Source organism: Manis javanica, chromosome Y (genome assembly GCF_040802235.1).
Source record: "Manis javanica isolate MJ-LG chromosome Y, MJ_LKY, whole genome shotgun sequence".
Lineage (NCBI taxonomy): Eukaryota > Metazoa > Chordata > Mammalia > Pholidota > Manidae > Manis > Manis javanica.
The window spans coordinates 5,254,328-5,277,852 of NC_133175.1; the positions used below are offsets into that span (position 1 = coordinate 5,254,328).

General features: G+C 38.9%; 1 long non-coding RNA gene across 1 annotated transcript in view; it reads right to left on the minus strand.

Moving 5' to 3' along the window:
• Nucleotides 1-15,195, minus strand: part of LOC140847555 (uncharacterized) — a 96,611-nt gene extending 81,416 nt beyond the window's left edge. The window contains exon 1 of the long non-coding RNA XR_012127618.1: nucleotides 14,908-15,195. This is a non-coding gene — a long non-coding RNA (uncharacterized lncRNA). The remainder of the gene's footprint in view (nucleotides 1-14,907) is intronic.
• Nucleotides 15,196-23,525: the final 8,330 nt, after the last annotated feature.

Genomic DNA, 23,525 nt, shown 5'->3' on the forward strand with positions numbered 1-23,525 from the left:
TCATTAATATTAATTATGGCAAACACTTGCATTTCTCGGGATGTTTGCTAAAACTACAAGGCACTTGCAAGCTTTCTGTTGTCATTCTTTTCACAACACACTTCCTCATAAGCACAGTATTTAAATGATTTCCCAAAACCAACCCAAAATTACAACATAGTCAAAAACAATTTCAAGTGAAATAAAAATTCATCTATGGCAGAGACCTATCCAACATTTCAAGCTTTGTGAATCCTTCTACTACATGAGAAACTGCCACTTTATAATTTTTATCTAAACTGGGTTGTTAGACTGTCTTTTTCACCTTGAGTCAACCTGCTTGCTTTCCACTTCAGTCCTTTTGAGCTATCCCGTGCTATCTTGATAGATTTCAACTAGTCTCTCAAGCTTCGGTCAACTTGTCCTTTCTTCACAAGTCTTACATTGTGTTTTCTGAACCACTCCAACCCCACTCCTCACCCCAACCCAACCAGCTTTTTTCCAGACCTTCACAAGTTAATGAAAATTTCATCTCTTTCCACCCTTCCATCCATCATTTCCCCCCTTTACGCCACCAGACGGTGTAGTGACAGAATTTTTACCTCTACATTTAACACTGCTCATGAAAATTGGTTTTGAGGGGCATCAAGAATCTGTAGAGCTGGAATGCCTATATGTTTGGAAAGAAACAGTAGAGCTCATTTATATACACCAAGATTCTTGGACTCCAGTGGGCTTCGAAACTGGCTAATGTACCAAAGGAATGTTATATATTACTGTGGATAATTTCCTTTAAATTAATAGAAATGCTAAACATGTATTAAAAAACTCAACTATGTATTCTATAGCAAAGCAGATCTTTTGAGAAAATGAATTTCTTTCACATCTGAAAATGTTATTTTAACTTCCTGCATTTCATACAAATACAATCAGAAAACTCTGACCATATCTAGGCACTTTAATTTCTGATATTTCTATAACTTTATCATAGCATGTCAACACCTTTTGTGGTGGAAATATATGTAGAAATGAATATAATAATATAGAATACAGTACATGTGTGTGTGTATATATATGTGTGTATAGGATTTGTATATGTATATGAATATATGTATGCATAAAAATTACAGTTAATATAGCATTTTATACATATAGTGTTTATATGCATATAGACATACAGGTATGCATATGAGGATACATATTTACATATATACAACTGATCTTCAATTTTCATGAATTCTACATTGATCTACTCCCTAAAATCTATCTGTAACCCCAAAAACCTATACTCACAAGGACTTTGTGATCATTTGCAAACAAGCACAGAACAGCAAAATATCTGAGTCACTCAATGCATGTGTATTTCCAGCTGAGGTCTAACACAGCACTGTTCTCTCCCTTTTGGCTAGTGTTGTTACACTGTGAGTAAGTGCCCCTTTTACAGTCTATTAAGTGCCATGATTTTAGCATTTTTGTGCTTTTTGTTGCTGATTACACTGTTTAAAATGGCCCTTAAGCATAGTGCTCAGTTGTTGTCTTGTTTTGTAAGCATAAGAAGGCCGTACTGTGCTTTAAGGAAAACCGGTGTGTGTTTTGGATAAGCTTACTTCAAGCATGACTTATACGGCTATTGACCATGAATTCAATGTTTGTGGACCGGCAACTGATATTACATAAGGTATCTTTAAAAGGAAACACACATGAAACAAAAATATGATTGATTAGCTGATCAAGTGACCAGAGGCTCTTCAGAACTCAGCTCTAAATTTCACCAAGGAGCTATGTCTCAGTATTTGCCAAGTCAGTGTTCACAGTGACTTTGCAGGACATAACTAGTGCAGATGATGAGGACTGACTCCATGGACATGTGTATGCGTGTGTCCTACAAAAAATGACAGACTGAAAATGATAACAACAATGAAAATGCCAGCAAACCATAGTTAAATAGACCTAAATATATTATTGGTCAGCCACACTAGAAGGTGAAAAAAAAAAACCTAGTATATATTTAGTAAGAAATCAGTCAGAAATTCTAAATTATGTAAAATCACCAATACAAAAAGATATAAGCACACCTACACTTATCACAGCATTACTTACAATAGCCAAAATAAGAAAACTAACCTTAACGTCCATTAACAGATGAACGGATAAATAAGATGTGGTACCTATACACAATGCAATGTTACTTGGCCGAAAATATAAATGAAATCTTGTCAATTGCGACAACATGGATGGACCAAGAGAGTATTATGCTAAGTGAAAAAAATTCAGAGAAAGACAAATACTGTATAATTTGACTTATATGTGGAATACACAAAAGAAAACAAACATACGCAAGTGACAAAGACTCATAATACAGAGAACAAACTGGCGGTTCCTAGAGGGGAAGTGGTGGGAGGATGGGTGAAGGGAAAAAAAATTTAGTAAGAATGTTTGATACATTGATATGGGTGATGGTCACAGGGGTATATACACACGTAAAAATTAATCAAATTGTGCACTAAAACTTGGGGAATTTAACTGTATGTACCTCAATTAACAAATTTTAAAAATTATGAAAAAAAAATTCTAAATTGTGAGGACTTTGAATATGGGTTTATTATATTCACTGACATTAACAAGTCTTCCTTAAGTGTATATTGTACCTTGACATATTTACTAACAAAAATACAGAATGATCAAAACTTCCAGTACATTAAAAATACATATTTTGCCTATATCTTATTCTTCTTAAATGTCTAATTATGTATATACATTTTTACTGGGTAAAAATGTATATACATAAATATGATTTATGTACATATACTTGTTTTATGATTGCATGTTCAAAATATTTTACTGACTTAATTTATTCTAAAAATTTTCTAGACTATTCTTTGACCACATAATTCCGAGTATATAGGAGCCACACACCTGCTTAGATAGTTGGAGCACATTAGAAATGAAACCTATTCCACTGTTCTACGTTATGGCAAAGAACTTTATAATTTTAAATCTTTCTAAATAGTGGTTCTGTATTATATAGAATTATCACATTTGAAGTTTGCTCATTTCACTTCTATCCATTTTTTTTAAGTTCCAATTAATCTCTAGAAAATAAGTTATTACAGATAATTTGCCAAGAGTTTGTAATCACTAATTTAGTTCAAGTATAGACTAAAAAGCAGTGTGCACTTTCTCAGCGGCAGCGAGTTCCAGAATTACTGAGGTCTCAACTGAAAAAAAAAAAAAAACCCACCATAATTCTAGTTAATGCATGTCAGCCTAAGAAGTTTCATTATAAACTTATAAAATGTCATAGGATTATAAAGATCCTACTATTAGAGTTAGTTTCATTTATTTCTCCTCCTTGCTCATTGGAAATAAGTCTCATTTTCTCATTACAGGATTTATGGAGTCTGAACTCACCACAAATATAAATTAAACCACAAATAATGGTAAGCCTTGAAATTTTCGTCTTTCTTTCCTATTTTGTGGCATAATATTTTTCTGCACACCCAAAGAAAGGAAGAAGAAAGCTATGGATATTTTCTGTACTACAAGCAAATATGAATATTATCTTTGGTAGTCATAGGATTCTTTCAGGTAGATTTAGCTCTAACTAAAGGTAGTTTGAGAATTCTGACATAGGTTAATTACAGCATTGAAGTCTTCCCTTACTTTTCCTTTTGGTTGATAACTTTGCATTTTGTATCTTCTCATACTTTCCAGCATTACCTAGATACTCTCAACCTAAGGCTTCCTTCTCTTTCGATGCACTATACTCAGTTTCCTTCACTTCCTGTATTAACCTGTCCTCGGCTAGCTGTTAGCACCTCCAAGAACTGTAATCATACAGTAAATCAATCAGTAGTAAATAAAATAATCTGAATAGAGGGTGAACACTGAAATAAAATTGATGATAAAATGTGGGTCATGTTGAAGCGTGTTTGTGTGTGTGTGTGCCTGTGCACATGTGAGGAGGGCCTTCCAGATAGCACTATGATTTCTACAAACAGAGACATACTAACAAGGAAGGCTGCTCTTGTATCTAACTCGTGGCAATTTACAAGGAATTTATCTTTAAAGGATACTCCAGGGTTCTTTAAAGAACTCAAAGGCTGACATAGTCAAGAATTTACTAATATTGATAGGCAATTTTTAACTTGGTTCAAGCCCTCATGTGAGAGTTTACTTTCATTTATTTCTCTTTATTACTCATTGGAAATACAGAATGAATGTATCTTTCATATACCGGAAGAGCCTTACTACTAAGTATTCTTCCAATCAACTAATGTAAATGAAATGACTTACGGTTTCATAAAACCAACACAGGAGAGAAAACTTAATGTAACTTAACGAATGTTGTTTCCCTTGGCATAATAATGTTACCATTCTCCACAAAGTTAGAAAAACTACAGGACTGTAATCTCTTTTCTCTCATATTGCATCGCTATGTTAGACTACTCGATCAGCCTTTCAAATAACCTCCTTTTTCTAGTCTTCACTATTTCATTGCACCCTTCAGCCTTACATCAAAAGTACACATTAAGCCATGCCCTTGTATTATGCCCAAACCTGTGATAATTTTCTACTCCCTTTGTCATACAGTTGATTCTTCTTGGCATGGGATCCATGATGTACTTTTCAACTTCATTTTAATAATTTTTAGAAAAATTTCATAGTCTATTTGGGGCAGTAAGTCACATGTACAAATCATTATAGTACACAATTATAAATTTTCATAGGCGACAAGAAGTAAAATTTAATTTACTCTCCAAACATATACTTAGGATCTAGTCCCTGTTTCCCTTGAAGATCTCTCTAATACAGCTGTAGGCTAAACAAAGAGATGTTTACCAAACCAGAATATAAAACAGAATATGATGTTTACAAAGTTTTGTAGAGTCTGTCAAAGAAAATAACTACTAATGAAAACAGAAACAGAGTGACCTTGGGAAATGGGGTATTTAAACAGGTCCTCAAGAAATGAGGTCCTTGATGATGACGGCAGAAAAGAGATTATCCACGGTACAACTCTACACATCTGTCAAATCTCATCACATTACACACTCAGAAGTAGTGAATTTTATTGTATGTCTGTTTTACTTCAGTAAAACTGATCAAATGTATTATTGCACAAAGTTAAAAACATTTTTCAAAATGCTCCACTGGTATTTTAGGTAAAAGGATAAAGGCACCTTCTCTGAGAAGTGGATGAAGTAATGGAGTTTATGCATTAGCTATATTTCCCTTTGTTTCATACATCCCATATAAGCAGGGAGAAAATGAAATGAATGAACACATAAGCATTTGTTGCTATAAAGAAGAACAAACAACTGTTTGGAAGGTGCCTGAAACATATGGAGAACAGGTCTGATGAGACTAGAGAGGGAGGTGTTGCTAACAATAAAAACATCTAGCCAGTCAGCAGCGCCCTGGGAAGGAGTCCACAGCAGCTTTCCCTCCTTCTCTCCCGCAGACCTCTAGTCAGTCAGGTCAGTTCCCACCACCTCAATTCCTCCCTCTGTACAGTTCTCTCCACTCCCATTATGTCTGTCCGTTCTCAGACCCTCACAGTCTGATAGCCAGAACTGCTTCACCAGGACTATTGGTAAAATAACATTGAGGGGGTTGTTTGAATTAAAAAATTATTAAGTCGTCTTTTATTTTCTACATAGAAGTTAAAAATCACCAGTCACATTACCACCTAGAGATCAGGACTGTTAACACACTCTTGGTTATCTTTCCTATCTGTTAAATACAATGTTATATGGGCTTAACATTCAGTCAACACATACAGAGCAAGCAGGCACCCCAAACCGAAAGGTAACAAAGGGAATTCCAAAGGCAACAAAATACACAATCCTTGCCTTCAAAGAGTGCTTAATACTAAAATGAAAAAATATAAACTTCAAGAAAGGAATTTGTGACCATGGTATCAGTGGGAAAAACTCAGTCCTGACATCATTTAAATAAAAATGTACTCAGGAGTGGATTTAGCAGAAAGGCCTTCAGAGGCTATTTGTCTCCAAAACTATTGGTATAATACTATACTTGTACCTTTTTTATACTTTAATACAGTGTGCACATTTTTCCATGTAGTAAACAATTCTTTTTCCTAAACCATTGCAATGGGTCTTCCTGCCTCTGTCTCACCTCCCTCCCAACCATCTTTATATATAATGTTCTTTCATCAACCATTCAGACTGCCAGCAAAAACAGGCACTCTTTTTGGTTAACGGTGTGAAAAATATGCACTTCTTGCTTCAAAAAAGTTGAAAGCCTTCCCAGTGCCATATTTCCACGCCCCAAATACAGAGACATTAATTAAGGTCTGGAATATAGACCAGTATTCCAGTATTGTAAAAATCTGCACTTTTACAATCACCTCTGGTACTATTAATGCAGATGGTCTGTAGTAGTCTACCATAGAGATACAATATGAGAGAAAAGAGATTATCTTGAGAAGTGCTGCCTTGAAGTATAAGCTCCAAACTACTGACCCTAGCACTGGTGGCTCTCCCATGACCTGGTCCACAGCCTGCCCTCTGACTTTTTTCTCCCTACTTCCTTTGCTTGCTCCATGCTCCACACTGACTGAACTGCCTTCTAACTCTGCCTTGATCACAATTTTTTCACTACCAGGAACTAACCCTTCACCCCAGGCATTTCTTCCTCAGCAACTATTCAGACTTCAAATGCCAACTCACTCTATCTTCGCCAGCCCAGCTAGAAATAAAACTGAATGTCTATAACATCATATCTATACTTCCTAGGACACATACTCTCTTACTTGTAGTAAGTTTTAGATACTCTTCCCTACAGAGCAACTCCTAAGAACCACAACCAAATCCTAGTTAACTCTGCATCCTCAAGGGCCTGACAATTCATGGCCCACAACAAGTACTCAGATTAATATTGGGAAATCAAATGGAGACACCTATTGTTAACCAAACACCTTGTTCTTATGTTAGTATTCCCTTTCATCTCTACCTTACCCTTACTCGTTAGTGTCTTCCTTTGCTAATGTCATCTTAAACTTAACAGTGATTGTCTGAGGATGACAGGACATGCTACATGGCATGTCTGAGGATGACAGGACAAATCTACATGGATTCTTATAAACAGCGAAAAAAACAGAAGAATTATTTTAACACCAACATGACTGAGAAAGTGTAGCAGTGGGACTTGGGGAAGTGCTAACCTTTTACTCTCAATAGTCTTTTCCTCTTTCTCAAGCTGACCGTGAGAAACAGAACATCCACAAAAAGCCTATCTTCTCAAAAGCTCAAGGAAACCACCAAGTCTTGCCCTGTCAGTCCACCAAGCCCCATACACATACCAACACAGCATCCTGAAAAGCATCACCAATGTTACTGCAGGCCTTTTATGTGCACTCACATGCCATTATGACAAAGATAAACATATCACGACTCTGTCATGAGTGAAGCAACACCCTGTGCACAGTACACAGGGCACAGCTCCAAATGTCCTCCAGTTAAATGCTACATAAAATGAGCAACTAAGAAATGTTTGTAAGAAAACAGGGTAACTTACTGTAACCTCTCCATGCACTAAAATACTCATCTTATATTTAATTAAGTTTGAATACATTATTTGAATACATAAAAAAACAGAAACAGAAAATTACTGCATACCTGTGGATTTTCCAAATGTTTTAAATATTCTTCAAATGACCCTTCTATAAACTGAAGGAAAAAAAATTAGCCTCTGCATTGCTGCACAAACCTTGGATGCATCAAGTTATATACACACACAAAAAAATCTCATTATGAAAATATATACAAATCATTAAGTAAAGATCGTAAACATAAAAAATACTCTGAATAAGGAAACAACGTTAGAAAGTTTTCCTAGACAGGACATGGATGGGCCCAGGGATCATGCAGCAGCAAGAGGCAGTGACAGCACTGTGTTGGGAAGACAGGAGCGATCTGGCCAGCAGGGCAACTTGGCAGAGCAGGAACTCAACTGGACACCTGTCTGCAGAGGGCCTCGAGCCAGGACTTCCAGACTGAGGGACAAGGCGATTCAAGATCTCGGCAGGTGACTTTATGAACAGAGAAATTACATGATAAATGCAGCACTTTAGGATTAATTTAGTAATGGCCAAGGCATAGAAGAGAAAGACAGAAAGCACTAGCTAAAAAATACTTGTTTATTAATACACATAAATATTTGAATATATTCACTGCCTGTTAAGGTCAGTTACACTATAATGCTGAAGATACTTGGAAGAATCAAGATTTTTCTAATACAGCTTGCTTCATTGTTAGTTTAACATAAAACCGGAGATTAGTCAAGCTATGTGATGGTTTTTGTTTTTCTCATAGAGAATGCTCTAACTGAGAAATGCTCTAAAAGACAGTTGTCCAAAACACCAAATTCAACTTTATTTAAATGACAGTCACAGCCAGTTTTACAAAGTGATACACTTAAAAACATTAAAGTACACCCCGCCCCAGTCTATAAAAATCTTTTAAACACCCATGGACTTTTTAAGATCGAAATTACTTCTTCTACAAATCATACACTGTCAAATTCGCAAAAGTTACCTTAAGTTTCCACACAAAATAACTACATATTTTAAATACCCACCAATCAGAAGCTGTTGTTCTGTATTTGCAGACTTAAAAGAGAGTCTGTAAATGATTATTTAAAAGTGCAATAAATATAGGTGATTATTTACAGACTTTAAAAAAAAAACCCACAATATCACTTAAAGTTGGAAGACACCTAAATGTTGTTCTGACACAAACCTGCATCCAATCTGAGATTCTCCTTTATAATCAGAAAGTATCCAGCTAGGCAGGCCCTGACTACATGTGAGTAACAAGTTACACCCCTAACTCCCATGACAGCCTTTTCCAGTTCTGCCCAAGGAAAACTATTAAAAGGTCCTTATTGTAAGGAAAATGGAACTTTCCCCCTTAGAACTTTCAACCTCTGATCATACCTCCTAAGAATGTAAGGGTTAAGTAAATACATGCAAAGCACTTAAACAAAGACTGGCACATAGTAAACACTCAACTGATGTTGGAAATTTCCACTACTGTCAACACAAATGAATTTCCACAACTGGGGCCATCAATAGTGATTAATTTACTTTTAAGTTCTTCAAATACTTATAGACTGCTCCACCTCTCCTCCCCCTCCTCTACCACCTACCTACCACCACACCCTAATACTCTCTCATCTAGCTTCCACACTACCAATTTTGTTTTGTTTTTTTATAAAACAAGTTCTCGAATTTCCTAATCAAGCAGGTAACTCTCCTTCCTGGAATAAATTACATGTCCATAATATAACATGGCACCCAAGAAAACATTACCAGTAATAATATTTCACTTGAATATAGCAGCAATACCAACTCAAGAGCATATTCAAACTAAGATCTATTTGCAAATATGTCAATTATAACATTTGACAGGTGACGTGCCAATGTTCTTTTGGCATTCAGTGGGGGGAAATACCATCATTGGAAGTTGTCATATTCATATGACATAATTCTGGGTCATAGCACCAACCAGTAAATCCTATAAGGCTTGAGGTGAAATGAAAATAGACCACTGTGGCATCTTATTTCACAGCCTACTACGTAGTACAAAGAAAATTAGAGAAGTTGTTATACAATGCCTTATTAACTATTAATCATTATTTACATAAGTACAGTGTTCTGACATGTGACTCACGATGATGAACCTCAAAAATTAGAAACCTGTATGTGCCTTCTGATACAGGTTCAGTATTAGCTGTATGCAGCAAGTTTTTTATACTCCAAGTCTGAAGGTTTTTAAATTCATAGGCGGGATAACAATCACAGAAAACTATTAGCACCAACACCCAATTCCCTGACCATGTCAGACAAAGCACACTCTTTGTATGTAAGGATCCTGCCCAAGTTATCCTTCCATCCTCCACAGCGCGGTGTCTCTCATCTGTCATATGATTTCTAAATGTCTGAATAAATGAATACCACAAAATGGACTAAAAACAAATCACAAATGAATATAACTGGATTTGAATTCAATAAAACAGTTCTTTTTTTATAAGGGTTATTTTCATAACCTACAGTAAGAGCCAGCCTGTGCAATTCCCACCAGACCACTTATAAAAGCTGAAATGTAAGTGCAAGTCAAGACACCATTGTATGTTTAAAATTACAAACTACCTCTTCAAATTTCTCTCTGTTCTCTTGAAGATAGTGAACACAGGTCATTCTGACATTAACATGGTGAGACTGAGAGTGCAATACCTAAGAAAAAGAATAGTTATTAAGCATTTCGGTAAATGAGGACCTGAGTTACAACCCAGTGTCTTCTTTCACACCCAAGACAACCTCACAACCAACGGACATCAGTCTCCACTACCCTTTCCATAATTTCTAGATCTTTACATTCCCAACTCTTCCTCTAACTACAGAAATAATGTAACATATACGAACAGTAGTACTTCTTAAGTCAGATGTCATTCTGTAACAGCTTATTACCATTTCTCCTTCAGGTCACTACATCACTCCCTTTAAGGAAACCTTTGTCAACTTAAGACACTTTCTAGGCCAGCCCTCTGCGGTAAGTCTGCTCTTCACAAAGCAGGGCTAGCAGAATCCCTGTTACACAGTGCTTAGCATCGTCCTATGCTGGATGGAAAAGAGAAGAGGCAACTTCAACAGGAAATCTCTTTGATTCTTTAAGCCTGTAAGATTCCTTTTTCCCAGGAATTTTGAATTACTTGCCTGATGTAGAAATTTAAGTCCACTGCGGTTTCACAAAAATTAATCCTTGTATTCTTAAATCCTCAGTTGTCAGACTTCAGTGAATCTTGAAAGAACATCCAAATAGGCAGCACATAGGATACAAACATGTTGCTGTGTGTTGTCATCCCAATAGCCTTGAAACTGGCACTTACGCCCAAAATCTTTTCTTAAAGCACTACCCAAACTAAGTCACACTACAATGATGATCCAAATTCTCTCACTTTGTAGACTCTGTATTCTTTCGTTAAACTAGTTCAACAAAAGGATAACTTACTGGCATTCTGTCTCTGAATTCCAAAGTTTTGGTTTAAAACTGTCAGGAGTCCTCTGGCTGGCCTCCAATATTTTCAACTGCCATGCTTAAAAGAGGAGATTAAACTAATTTCCTATTACTAGGTATCTCCAGTGAAGGTGTACCTGATACCACTAAAGGGTCATGGTGGGAGTGAAAAAAGAAAACAAACCTGGGGCATTTAAAATAACCACATCTCAAACTACTAAAAAGGATCCTTGGGATTTTACATTAATATCAAGTAACTTTAAAAGTTACAGCTCCAGTTGAGTGACTCAACCTTATGTTCAGGGTAAGCAGAGAAAAGGGGATCTCTGACTGCTGGTCGTCCACAGCCAAGGCTCATTTACACCCACAGAACCAACGGCACAACTCTCTTGACAGCCAGTTATGTCCCTTTCCATTGAGATATACGGAAGACGCGCTAGCTGAGGTTTGCAATGAGTTCGTTTTCAATATACTAGCTGGCTTTCAACCTGGATGTAGCCCCATCCTATCTTGGGAACAATGAAAAAGCATCCTGCACTTGAAGGGCTCTCCCCATGTAAAAATAACCACCACACAATTTTTTTTTTTTGCCAATTCAAAAAATAACGTTTAGCAACACCTTCTTTCACAGAAGATATGTTAGACATACCTAGACTATATGAATCAGGGTATTATTAGTTGGAGTAAACCACAGGGTCATCTGATAGGGCTTTCCTACCATTAGCAAGGGAAGCTGGTCTTAAAGCCATCTACGTAGCAACAGGTGGCAGGCAGAAGTGAAGAAGGCTTATTTCCCGTCAAAAACAATGACAGGCCTATCTCATCTTTTCTCCACTTTTAACGAAGATGTTATTTGCACATGAAATACGAACCTTTTACTCAGAAGCAAAGCTCTCAAAAACCTCCATGAAGAATGGGGGGCTAGTGCTTTACAAAGCCAAGCACTACAACAGAAGCAAGGTTACATGACAACTGTTTAAAACGTCTGGCACTGCAAAGTTCAAGGACACTCACGAAGAATGCAAATGGAATGAAAAATATATTTGCAAATTTTTATATACTTGAAAATAACCTAGAGGTAGGAGACTTTCCAGTCTTTACTTTCAACAAGATAGCGATAAAGCACTGGGAAAGGCTGAGAGACACTGCTTTAGCAAATCCCTAAGTGTGTCCTATTTTTAGCTCCATGGCCACAGAGCTGATTCAGGTCAGGCCTCCTGCAGAGTGTAAAAAGGGAAGGGCCTAACTAAATCAAGTAATTTGGGGGTAAAGACTACCCCTAATTCCAGTCTCCTCTCCCCAACCAAGACTGTCTTTCAGATTGCTCATTCTGACTCTTCGTTAGACACAATAAATTATTTTGATGCTGGAGAAATTGTTGGCAGAAAAGTAAAGCCTTTGTACTTATTTTGAAAGGGCAGCCTGAGGTTGCTGTTACCCCCTCGCCCACACATGCGCAAACACATACCTTGCCTTTGACGGTGAGGGCTATACACACAGTCCTCATCTACAGAGGAGGTGTCCTGCCCCAGAATTTATGGTATTGAGCTTTCTAAACTCAGTATACAAAAACATCAAGAGTGGCTTAAATTGGAGGAGGTATTCTCTTGCACCTAACTTAAATCCACCCACAAGATAACAATAAAATGTGTTATCTGATGTTGAGTGCTTAGTGTTAACGAGCTCTTGCCTCTCTACTTAAAAACAGAGATCCCACTACAGTAACAGAGGCTTCCGCTTAATCAAGTTCACCAATTATCTACAGCTAGTAATACTGAAATCAGACACAGGTGGACCTGGTAATTTGCAATTCCAGATATTTCTATTCCTTTCTACCTCCTTACCACTCTTGCTACAGCTAATAGTCTGTATAAACGGGGAATTTACTCTGCTTCTAAAGGTGCTGGGGCCAGGCAGCCTGACGCTGAGGAAACAGCACAGAAAATTCACAAATGGAACAGACTGTTTATCTACTAATAGTAAAGAGTCGGGTGGGTGTGTGAACATATCCCACAAGAACACTGGAACATCCTTAATTTCTAAACATGAGAGAAATCTAATGAACTGAAAAAGCTCAATTTGGGGAGCTTTATAATATTTGAATGGTAATGCCTGTAACATAATGCAAAGGTTTGTACCAACTGAATCAACTCCTGGTTTGAAAAAAGGAAAAATTATCCAGGGATGTGAAAACATTGGCTGGACTTCTGATGTCGAAAAAAAATGAGAATAGACTGGGTCTACAGATGTTAAGTAAAACATTTACTCACAAACACAAAACTTCAAAGCTAATTAGGCTTCAAAAAAGGTGAGAAAAACAGAAACATAAAAACTCTACGGGAGGGGAGAAAAGGGGTGTATCTTAAGCCAAAGAAGGGCGAACTGTGAAAGGTAGGTATGCAATACACACCAGGGCAGTAACGTGAAACTTTTACCCTCCTATTTAATTTCAGCAGCTATTTTTCAATATAGGATCAGCTTGTTTTTTGTTTGTTTGTTTTTTCTGTATACCTACCAACTGCACAGTGTTACGTAACACGGAATAAGCTCTCTTACAAACAAAAATCAAAAACACGTCCCGAGCAACCGTGTTAGAATGTGATTCTAACCATCCTGTAGGAAAAACTCGGTCAAGAAAGGCCCAGGGAACACCCGTATATACTTTGTCCCCTACCAACAAGCCAAAACAGTAAATTGCTCTTACTACACCTGTATACTGCCTTACGGAGAAAAATAAAGTGTGGGCTCTATTCAAAGACAACTCTTTTAATACATTCTGAATGTTTACAAGGCTAGCTTTACCAACTGCACATTTATCCCCTCCTGATTCAAGGGGACCTCGGCAAGCTTGACTACCCGACACTCCAAAGTGCAGTATGAGAAAAAAATTAAGTTCTGCGAGTGAAGTCTGGTGCACTGCCGCCTCTAGTAGACATTTGATTTACTGGTGTGAACGCCGACGGTGAATGCGGAAGAGAATGGGGAAATATCTCGTCAAGTCCCCAGCAATCCACGAACTGCAGAAGTCCTGAACAGGCCTCACAGGTTGCCCTCATTACCTCTTCACCAGGAGGGACGCCACCCAGTTAATTTACTGGTTTTTAAGTTTTTTAAGTTTCGATTTTCAGCTTCCAGACCCAGGGCAGAGTCCCGATCCGGCGCTACCGTGCGCCGCTGTGACGACAGCGGGGCCACGCGCAGCGCCGGACGTGCGTGGCCGGACAGCGGCCCGCCGCCGCCTTCCCACCCGGCCCCGCCGCTCACCTCACAGGCCCTCCTTGCCCCGTTACCTGCTCCGCCACGGCCAGGAACAGGCACGACCCGTCCTTGGAGACCATTTTCCCATACAAGCCCGGTTTCCGCAGATAGGCGTCCATGGACGTCGCGTCCTCGCGGCACCCCGCGGCGCCCTGGTCCCCGCCGTCTCGGGTGCTGACGGCCGCCTCCATGTTGTGGGTCCTGCTGCAGGCCGGGCGCGGCGCGGGCTGGCCCCACGTGGCGGCGCCGCGGGCTCCTCGAGCCCCGGCCTCGGGCTGGCGGCGGTCCGCGCTCTCCCCGCGCACAGGGCAGGCCTGCCTAATGCATGGCTGGGAGCATGCGGCCGTCCGCCGCGGCGCCACGGGCCCAGGGAGAACCGGGGGAAAATTTTGAGACCCCGAGAGTGCGGTCACTTCCCGGTGGCCTCGCTGCCCGGCTCAGGAACAGGCCCGGCCGGGGGTCGTCGCACACACGTTTCCTCGACCCGACTGGTGTGAGGTGAGGAGACACGCGCGACTCTCGAGCGCCGGGCTGACTCAGGTAAAGCGAGGTCTACGTTCCCCCGCGCGCTCCTCCCATTGGGAGCCGATGAAGCCCCAAGAGAAAGACGCGGCTTTCGTTTCCCTACCTCGCAGGAGGACGCAGGAGGGGCGGGGAGCGGGCTGCGGCACCCTGCGGAGGGCAGCACCCTCGCAGCCCACAATTTGTTTCCGCTTCAGGCTCGACAGCGGAGAGGATGGCGGGAGGTGTAGTTTCGGCAGCGGCAGGAAGTCGGCGGAGAAGCGCAGACCCGCCTACCTGGGGAAGGCGCCGGGAGGCACGCGGACTACAAGTCCCTACAGCGCGGGCGGCGCCAGCCCACAGACCACCTCGCGCTGCCTCGGCACCGCGTCCGCCAGGAGGCCGAGGGTCTCCGCGAACCGACTCTCGGCGCTCTGCGCGCGCCTCCCGCACGGCCCCTCCCTCTGGGCCGCCGCCCGCCCCGCGAGTCCGCGAGGAGTGCGCACGCGTGCGTGGAGTTGCCAGGGACGCAGCGGCGGCTAGGTCGGCCCTTGGTGTCCTCCCGAACAGAGGGCGCACCTGTCTGCTCCCCTCCCCGCAGCCCCTCCTGGCGTTTCCATGGAGGAAGCTTATGGCTTAAGCAGAAAACAGAGCTAATTGACGAAGGCTCCTGGAACTGGCACCGTGCAGGACGACACAGACTGTCCATAAATCACCCGTGTACTGCTGAATCCTACTAGAAATTATAGACGTACAGCTCGCGCACGATGGCCAGGTGATGCCCCTCCACATTTTTTATCACCGTGCCACTGTGCGCATCCCAGCACAAAGAGATGTCAGTGGTCAGAAAAAGTTAGATTTTTGTTTTTCTTGAAAAAGTTATCATATAATTACTTGATAACTCGCTGGATCGACTAGGGGTTCAGCAGCACTTGAGGCTTCTAGCTCAACTTCCCACACATGCGTTAGAGCCCAGAATGTGTTCAGCACGTTTTGGTGACACCACAATTTTATTTTGCCAAAATACAACAGCATGTGATGTCCTAATTATTTAAATACGTGGATAATAATAAAATCTACTGGCGTCTTGCGGCCATAGTGTATGTGGGGGTGGGCGTGGGGGGTGGGGGTGGAGTGGAGTGTAACTGTAGGTTTAGACAGTCAAATAAACTCTTTGGAATGGGGGCAAGGCAAGTACCAGATATTAAAGGTCCAACGCAAATTCCTGAAAACTCCTGTTTTAGAAATTTGTTTTCACTATTTTTGGTTTAATCACTCCTGTGCTAACACTTTCCTTGTAGCTTCTAAATTTGATTTTTTAATGTTTTAAAGATTCTACCTCCAACTGAGCTGTTCTTCAGAAATACGAGTTTTTGTGGTCTAAATTAACTTTCTTGTCCCTGTATTAAATTTTGTACATTTTGTAGAGAAATAAACACTTGTAAATCACTTTTAAAAATCTAGTTTAAAGTCAAGCCTGTTGCTTTTCTTTCCCTAAAAATTCATACATCGCATGTGCTTCTCATTTCACTAAAAAAAAAAAAAAATTACTGAGTATTGCCAGTATAACATGGCTTGCCTTTTTCATTTAAAGACTTGCTTGAAACCCACAGAGGAATTCAAAGTAAAGTAATATCTAAATTGTAGAATTTAAATATTGATTTCCTAAAATAGGAAGACTCTACAGTATTAATTTTAAAAACAAAAGGCTTTCTCATATGCCAAAAGAAAACCATGCCTTTCCTAACCTTTAATATCCTTCAATAAGAATTTCTGAAACTAATCCCATATTCACTATGTGTTTGTAGGAAATCTTTACATACCATGCTAGTTTTATTGCTGAGTATATTGAAAATACATTAGAAATTTCTATTTCCAGAGACTTTACATTTTAGAAATGTATCAACACTTGTTTTGTTATTGAAATGTTCCTGATTACATTGCTTTAGTTGTTTTAAAAGTTATTCAAATAAAAAGCTTTGCCCACTTTTATATGCACAATAATTTCATTTGGGGTGACTGCGTTTGAAACGTATTTTCTATTTTAAGGTTTATCCGTATTTTAATATTTAAATGTGCTAACATATATAATTGTTAGTGAAGTAATATCACCATTTCTGAAGCCCCCAAACACCTTTGAAATGCTTTAAAAAGAAAAGGAAACCCAATGCATCATTACTTCTACAATCTTTATTTTCTGTAGCAAAAATTTTAATTCACTGACAACAGTATAAGCAAAGTACGAATGGGTCATTCAAATAAGTATTCTAGTATAGAACCTAACACTGCAGAGTCCAATTGCAATATTCATAACTGAATTATGAAATATGAAGAACACAGAGGCCTTTATCAGAATTCATCAAAATTCTATGTTATCTTGTAAATGTGATTTGTTATCGGAAGTACTAGAAGAATAACACATTTCTGGCCTTTTCTACACTTGAGAAAAGTGTAGTCTTGGCAGAATTATTCATTGCCTCACTCTTGAAGAATGAGTGCAGAACAGCCTCACTCTGAACTGGCTACTTCTAATTCCAAAATTAGAAGTGAAAAAGCTGTTGCATCTGACCCTGGGTCTGTATAAGGAAAAGGTATTTTGAGACTAATCCAAGATAGACCCTCTGTATACCAACTCCCAAAATATAGTCTGCAATGTTGAAAGATCCTATGACTTTAAACTGGACCCAAATTCACAGAAACTCACTTTCCAAGGACCTTGTTAACTTTCACTTCTGAAACTTCTCAAGAAACCATGTCTGAGTACGTTCTCACTGAGGAAGCCATTTATGACCAGCAAAAGAGAAGATCTCTTTAAAATGACATTTTAAGCAACTAAAACCTGAAAGATTCAATGCTCCTGAGAGCCTCATGAAATGTATTAAATTCATCTTACGCAGATATGTTAACTGATTTTTTCTTGTGCACGGCAAATACCTCAAGCCCATTTGTTTACTCTGACAAACTTTGGAGCTAACAGTTGTTCTGGTGGAGTTCTTTTGTTCTAAAGAGTGATAGCTTTTCTGGAGTTTTTCCAATAAAAGTTTCAGTACTGTGGAAGCCAACCTCTAAGATGGCCCCCAATGTTCCCTCCCTCTGGTATTCACACTCTTGTGTACTTGCCCACACGGTGTACCAGGGTAAGTCGGCATAATCAATGGAATAGAGTAAAAGTGATGGTGTCTAACCTCTCATAAGAGACAGTTTTATCATTTTGGTTGTCTCTTGCACTTCCTCTTTTGTCAGTGACTCGGTCTGGTGAAGGCTGGTTGCTATGAGTCCTGAGCAGATTTCCAAAGAGGTGCTTTTGTTAGGGAACTAGAGCCTCCCATCAACAGCCATGTGTGTCAGCCTCGGAGCAAATCCTCCAGCCTAGTCATGCTTTCAAACGATTGCAACTCTGCCACAAATCTTGACAGCAACCTCATGAGGAATCCCAAGCCAGGCCATCCAGTTAAACTCTGGGATTCTGAAATTCTTGACTATAAACTATGTGAGAATAATAAATATTGTATTAAGCTCCTATTGGAATAATTTGTTACTTAGCAATCAGTAAGTAATACAGATATAGTGCCGCATTGTTTGTCTTTATTGTTTGTCTGTATTTCAGTGATTCATTACAATTGCCACTAATTTAATATCCTTAGTGGTTTTACTAGTTCTCTAGTAAACTAGCCAGCCAGTAGAATTTTTTCTAATTTATAAATTCCATTACAAAAATAGAGTGATCTAAGAATGGTCTTTATTGCCACATAGCATATTTGTGTTCTATAAGAATTCAAGTAATTGAATTCTATGAAAACCAGTTTACAAAGAAAGACCAATTTCCTTCCAATCCTGTGTGCTGAAGACCACTAATGGTCCTCCATTTCCCATTTTATTTCTCCTGAACATTAGTTGGGCGCACGGCCACCAGTTTGGGATCACATTTCCCAACCTAGCTTAATGTGACCTGAATGTGACTATTTCAGGCCTCTGTGGCGCGAACACAGTTGATGAGTTTAACTTCCAGGTCATCTCCTGAAAGATGAAGCCACCTTCCCTCTACTGCCTTCCCTTCTTCCCATGACTTGGTTTGAAAACCTGATCGAAGCTAGGGCAGCCTTGATCATACAAAGCCACCACCCTAAGAGAACTCAAAGCATGGGGATGAGGAAAAGCATCCCCAAATGTTTCACGGAACATAAGGCTTGGACTGCTCACCGGCAGATTCTTTTGTGGAGAAAAATAGACTTACTTAACCGATCATTTTTTGTTGTGCTTGTTGCAATTACCTAGTCTATGTAGTCTGGCATATTTTTTTCTTCCAGTATTAAATACAGAGCAGTGTATGGGGCCGAATAAAATTGATTTACAACAGTTACTTTACTGAGTTGTTTTTTTTCCTCAAAAGTTCAGAAATTTTCATTCTGAAAGTTTGGGAATCCTGAATGTTGAAGGATTTCCAGAAAGGTTTTTCCTATGTTATTTCAACAAATTCTTCATCACTAATCCGCATTCTTCTTCAGCTCCTGCATTTGACGATGTTGACCACCTCCTCATTTTGAAACTGACTCTGCCTCTCCTCTGTGAGTATAACTGTCTCATTATAGCTATGCGCTACGTCTCCTTTGCTGATTCTTTTTCTTTGCCTTCCTCCCCACCATCTTCTAGATGTAGAGACTTCCCAAGGCTCAAGCTTCAACATTATTTAGTCCTATTCTCTTTTCAAGATTGAATCCCTATCTCCCGACCACACTAGGCACGTTGAACTAAAACTCATTTCTGAAAGTAAACTATTCTTCTCCTTAAAACCAATCACTCCAAGGGCTCTAATACCAAGCATTTTGGGTTTCCATAGTAGGTACTCAAAAAACATGATGAATACTTATCAAATGACTTAATGAAACATCATTTACTGTGGTAGATAACCCCTTATTTTCGCTTGATCATCATTCATTCTCTGTGCACTAGATGAGAAACATTAAGGAATCATACTGTAGTCAAAATAAATTGATAAAGCCAATTTTTTGAGAGATAATTTAAATGCTCCAGAAAAGTAGGAAAAGATATGTGTGATGGGGGTACATTCTCAACTTATATTTAATGGAACTATCACTCAGAAGAAGACCTTTTTTACAGTTTAATGATAGAGTAATATGTGAAAAAAACATATAACTTACATGTTTCATTTACAGACTCTGCACAGGAAGACTTGTGATTGAGTGAGGCCAAATCCCAGTGCTCAGACTGTAGTCCTGATGCCTGATTACCAATATGATTGAAGAAGTCAAAGTATGGTTTAGTTTCTTATCCTAGCTGTCACTTCATTGTGGGGTAAACACATTGCCATGCCCGAACTGGAAAGACTAATAAACCTCACAGTAGACTGAGGCTCTTACACGACCACCTAGTCAGAGTCTGTCATCTCTACAAACAAACCCTTACATAGTTTCAGCCTCTCCTTCCACTACCACCTCTCAATTCCTGCTCCAATCAAAGGAAACTCACAAATCACATTATAAAGAATTTACTTTAGATCACCAGTGGAATCATAAATTCATCGTGGGCTTGTGCAATTTAAGATTACTTTGTATTTTCCAAGTGTCTGATGCTGTGTTGTTCTTGCATATTCAGAGGAAGAACAATCCAATAAATACTCACTAAATATCTCATGTACCCAAATAAATCAATGAAGAAAATATGTAGACTGAAATTCTATAATTATGAAACCTGTACATGATACATGAAGCCTAAATACTCAGTCAAGATTATGTGTTCAGTTATACATCATATCCTTCTTCATAAATAAAGAATTAAAGGTAGTCTAAATGTTCAATAGTATAAAATTGCTTAATGCTTTATCATTTGTCCATGCAATTAGAATATATTGAATCTTTTAATGATGTGTGTGTGTGTGTGTGTGTGTGTGTGTGTGTGTGTTTATCATCACAATCACTCGGAGAATTTTTTAAACCACACATCACTGAAATTGAAGCTAGAGGATAGGAATGAATAAAGGGAGAGGATGGGGAATGATTGGACCATGAGATAATCATTATTGAAATTAGGTGATGAGTACATGGGTGTTTATTATACTATCCCTTCTACTTGGCACATGTTTGAAATTTTCTGTAATAAAGAAGGTTCAAAGCAAGGTTTTTGAATTCTACTCCAGGTTTCTTGAGTCAGAATTAGAAGAGATGGGGCCCAGGAACCTGTTTCATCACGTTTATTCCAGGTGATTCTGAAGATAAGCCAATGTGTCTGGGAACATCTGAAAATTGGGATGGTGCTGGGTGGGGGTGGAGGGGTAATGCACACCACCCAAGAAAAGGAAATTATGGATTTTTAAATTAATGTGAGAGAAGGAACTAGGTAACCCATTTCCCAAATCATAATCTCTGCTCTAGATCATGAAAAACTCTTAGATTCCAATCTTTTTATTATACACATTGTTTTATATGTATCATCAGATATCTAAAACGAAAACTGTATTTGTTAAAATGGCAGCAAAATGTAATACCAGTATTTTTAAATAAAAGTGATAATATGCAGTAAGACATTTTTAAAAAATGCAAAATGTACTGTAACGGAGGATGCAATTAACACACAATAAACTGTACATAGTTAACATACAATCTGACAAGTCTTGGTATAGGTATATACCCATGAAACCATCTCAACAATCAAAATAATGAACGTATCCATTATCTCTCTAAATCTGACCTATTAATTTTATTTCCAGTTTTGACTGTTAAAAATAAGGTTGCTATACATGCTTCATTTCTCTCCGGCAAATTGCCTAGGAGTGTAATGGTTGGGTTATGTGGTAGGTGTGTACAGCCTTTATGAGAAACTGATATTGTGATCCATAATAAATATGCACTTGGTCTTTGCCCTCCTCAGTTCCTGGTACAGAACTCCCAAAACCCTTGGAATTTCCTATGAAGAGAAAGGTGTCCTTGTTACGTTAGTGAAGTAGCTTTGGAAGGCCCCTAAGTAACCTAAAGGCAAGCTGGTTGCCAGGGGAACCAATCATGAATGGAGGATTGGAACTTTCAGCCCACCGCAACCTCAGTGGAGAGGGGCTGAAGATTGAGTTCAATCAGAGCGGCCAGTGATTTAATCAATCATATCTCTGTAATGACACCTCCATAAAATCCTAAAGGGACGGGGTTGGGAGTGTTTCTGGGTTGGTGAACACGGCCATTTGGGGAGAGTGGAGTGCGCCAAGGGTGTGGAAGCTTCACCACTTTGCCCATACCTTGCCCTGTGCAACATTTCCACCCGACTGTTCCTGAGCGAACCTTTTATAATAAACCGGTCATTCTAGGAAGTAAAATGTTTCTCTGAATTCTTGAAGCTGCTCTAGCAAATTAATGGAACCCAGGGAGAGGGTCCTTAGAACCTTCGATCTATAGCCAGTTGCTCATAAACATGGATAAGTGGTCTTGTGATTGTGTCAGAAGTGAGATTGGAGGGGGGGATTGGGAGACAGTCTTACAGGACTGAGCCCTTAACCTATGGGATCTGATACTATTTCCTGGTGCATGTGTCAGAACTGAGTTCACTTCCATAGGACACCGAGTTGGTGGCCGAGGACTGTTTGGTGGTGTGAGCTAAATAAAGTCCTCATTATTCCATCTGTGCTGGAAGCAGAAGTCTGAAGTCTGAAGTGATAATTCAAAAACAAATACAGAATAACACAGTAAGTATTTCTATTTTTATAGACTTTTCAGTGTGGGCCAGAAAATAAGTCTAGATTTCCTGATTTTGACATCAGGTCAGCTGCATTGTCTCAGATCCTACTGGAAGTTCTCTGAGTCTAATCATTTGTGCATCTGCATCTGTCAGGTCTTGTTGAGGTTTCCAATCTATCTCTTAAAAACTGTCCTGTGCCTTCTTCCCACCACGTAGCAATGCATAAACACAAATTGAGGTATACAAAGATCATCCTTCATAAACTTTCTAAGTTTGAGACTTTGCATCATTAATTTTATATTTTGATCTATATTTTTTAATCTGCCTGTGTGAATATACTTTCATTGAAGATTTGCTCAGCAAATTTTTGCAGCGACCTAATCCACAAGTTACATAGATATAGTGGTAAGAGAAGCAAGAGTTTAAACAAAAGCTGACAATAGAGTTAGATATGGAGAGAGAAGGTTTTCCAAAAAGTGAAGGCAGTCCATATATGAGACACATGACAAAGATATATTTTCACTCTGAAAATAAAATGGAATCTACCAGAAAACTTTAATTGGTTAATAATTTTCATAACACTGCAGGATACAAGATCAATGCAGAAATCAGTTGTGTTTCTACAGAGTAGCAATGAACAACATAAAAATGATGTTAAGAAAACAATTTGATTTACAACAGCATCAAAAAGAATAAAATGTCAGTAGTGAATTAGCAAAAGGATTTCAAGACTTGTACAAATCTACAAATACCATTGAAAGAAATTAAAGACACGTCCATATCAAAACTTTTGCATGAATATCCAGAGCAGCGTGATTCACAATAGCCAAAAAGTGAAAAAAAAATCCGAATGCCCAACAACTGATGAATGAAAAAATAAAATGTGGCATATCTCTATCACAGAATATTATTCAACAATAAAAAACAAGGAGGTACTGAGTCATGATACAAGGTTGATAAACCTTAAAAAGATTGTGAGAAGGGGAAGAAGTCGGTCACAAAAGACCATATCTTATATAATTTAAGGAAGTCTCCCAAATAGATAAACCTACAGAGACAGAAAGT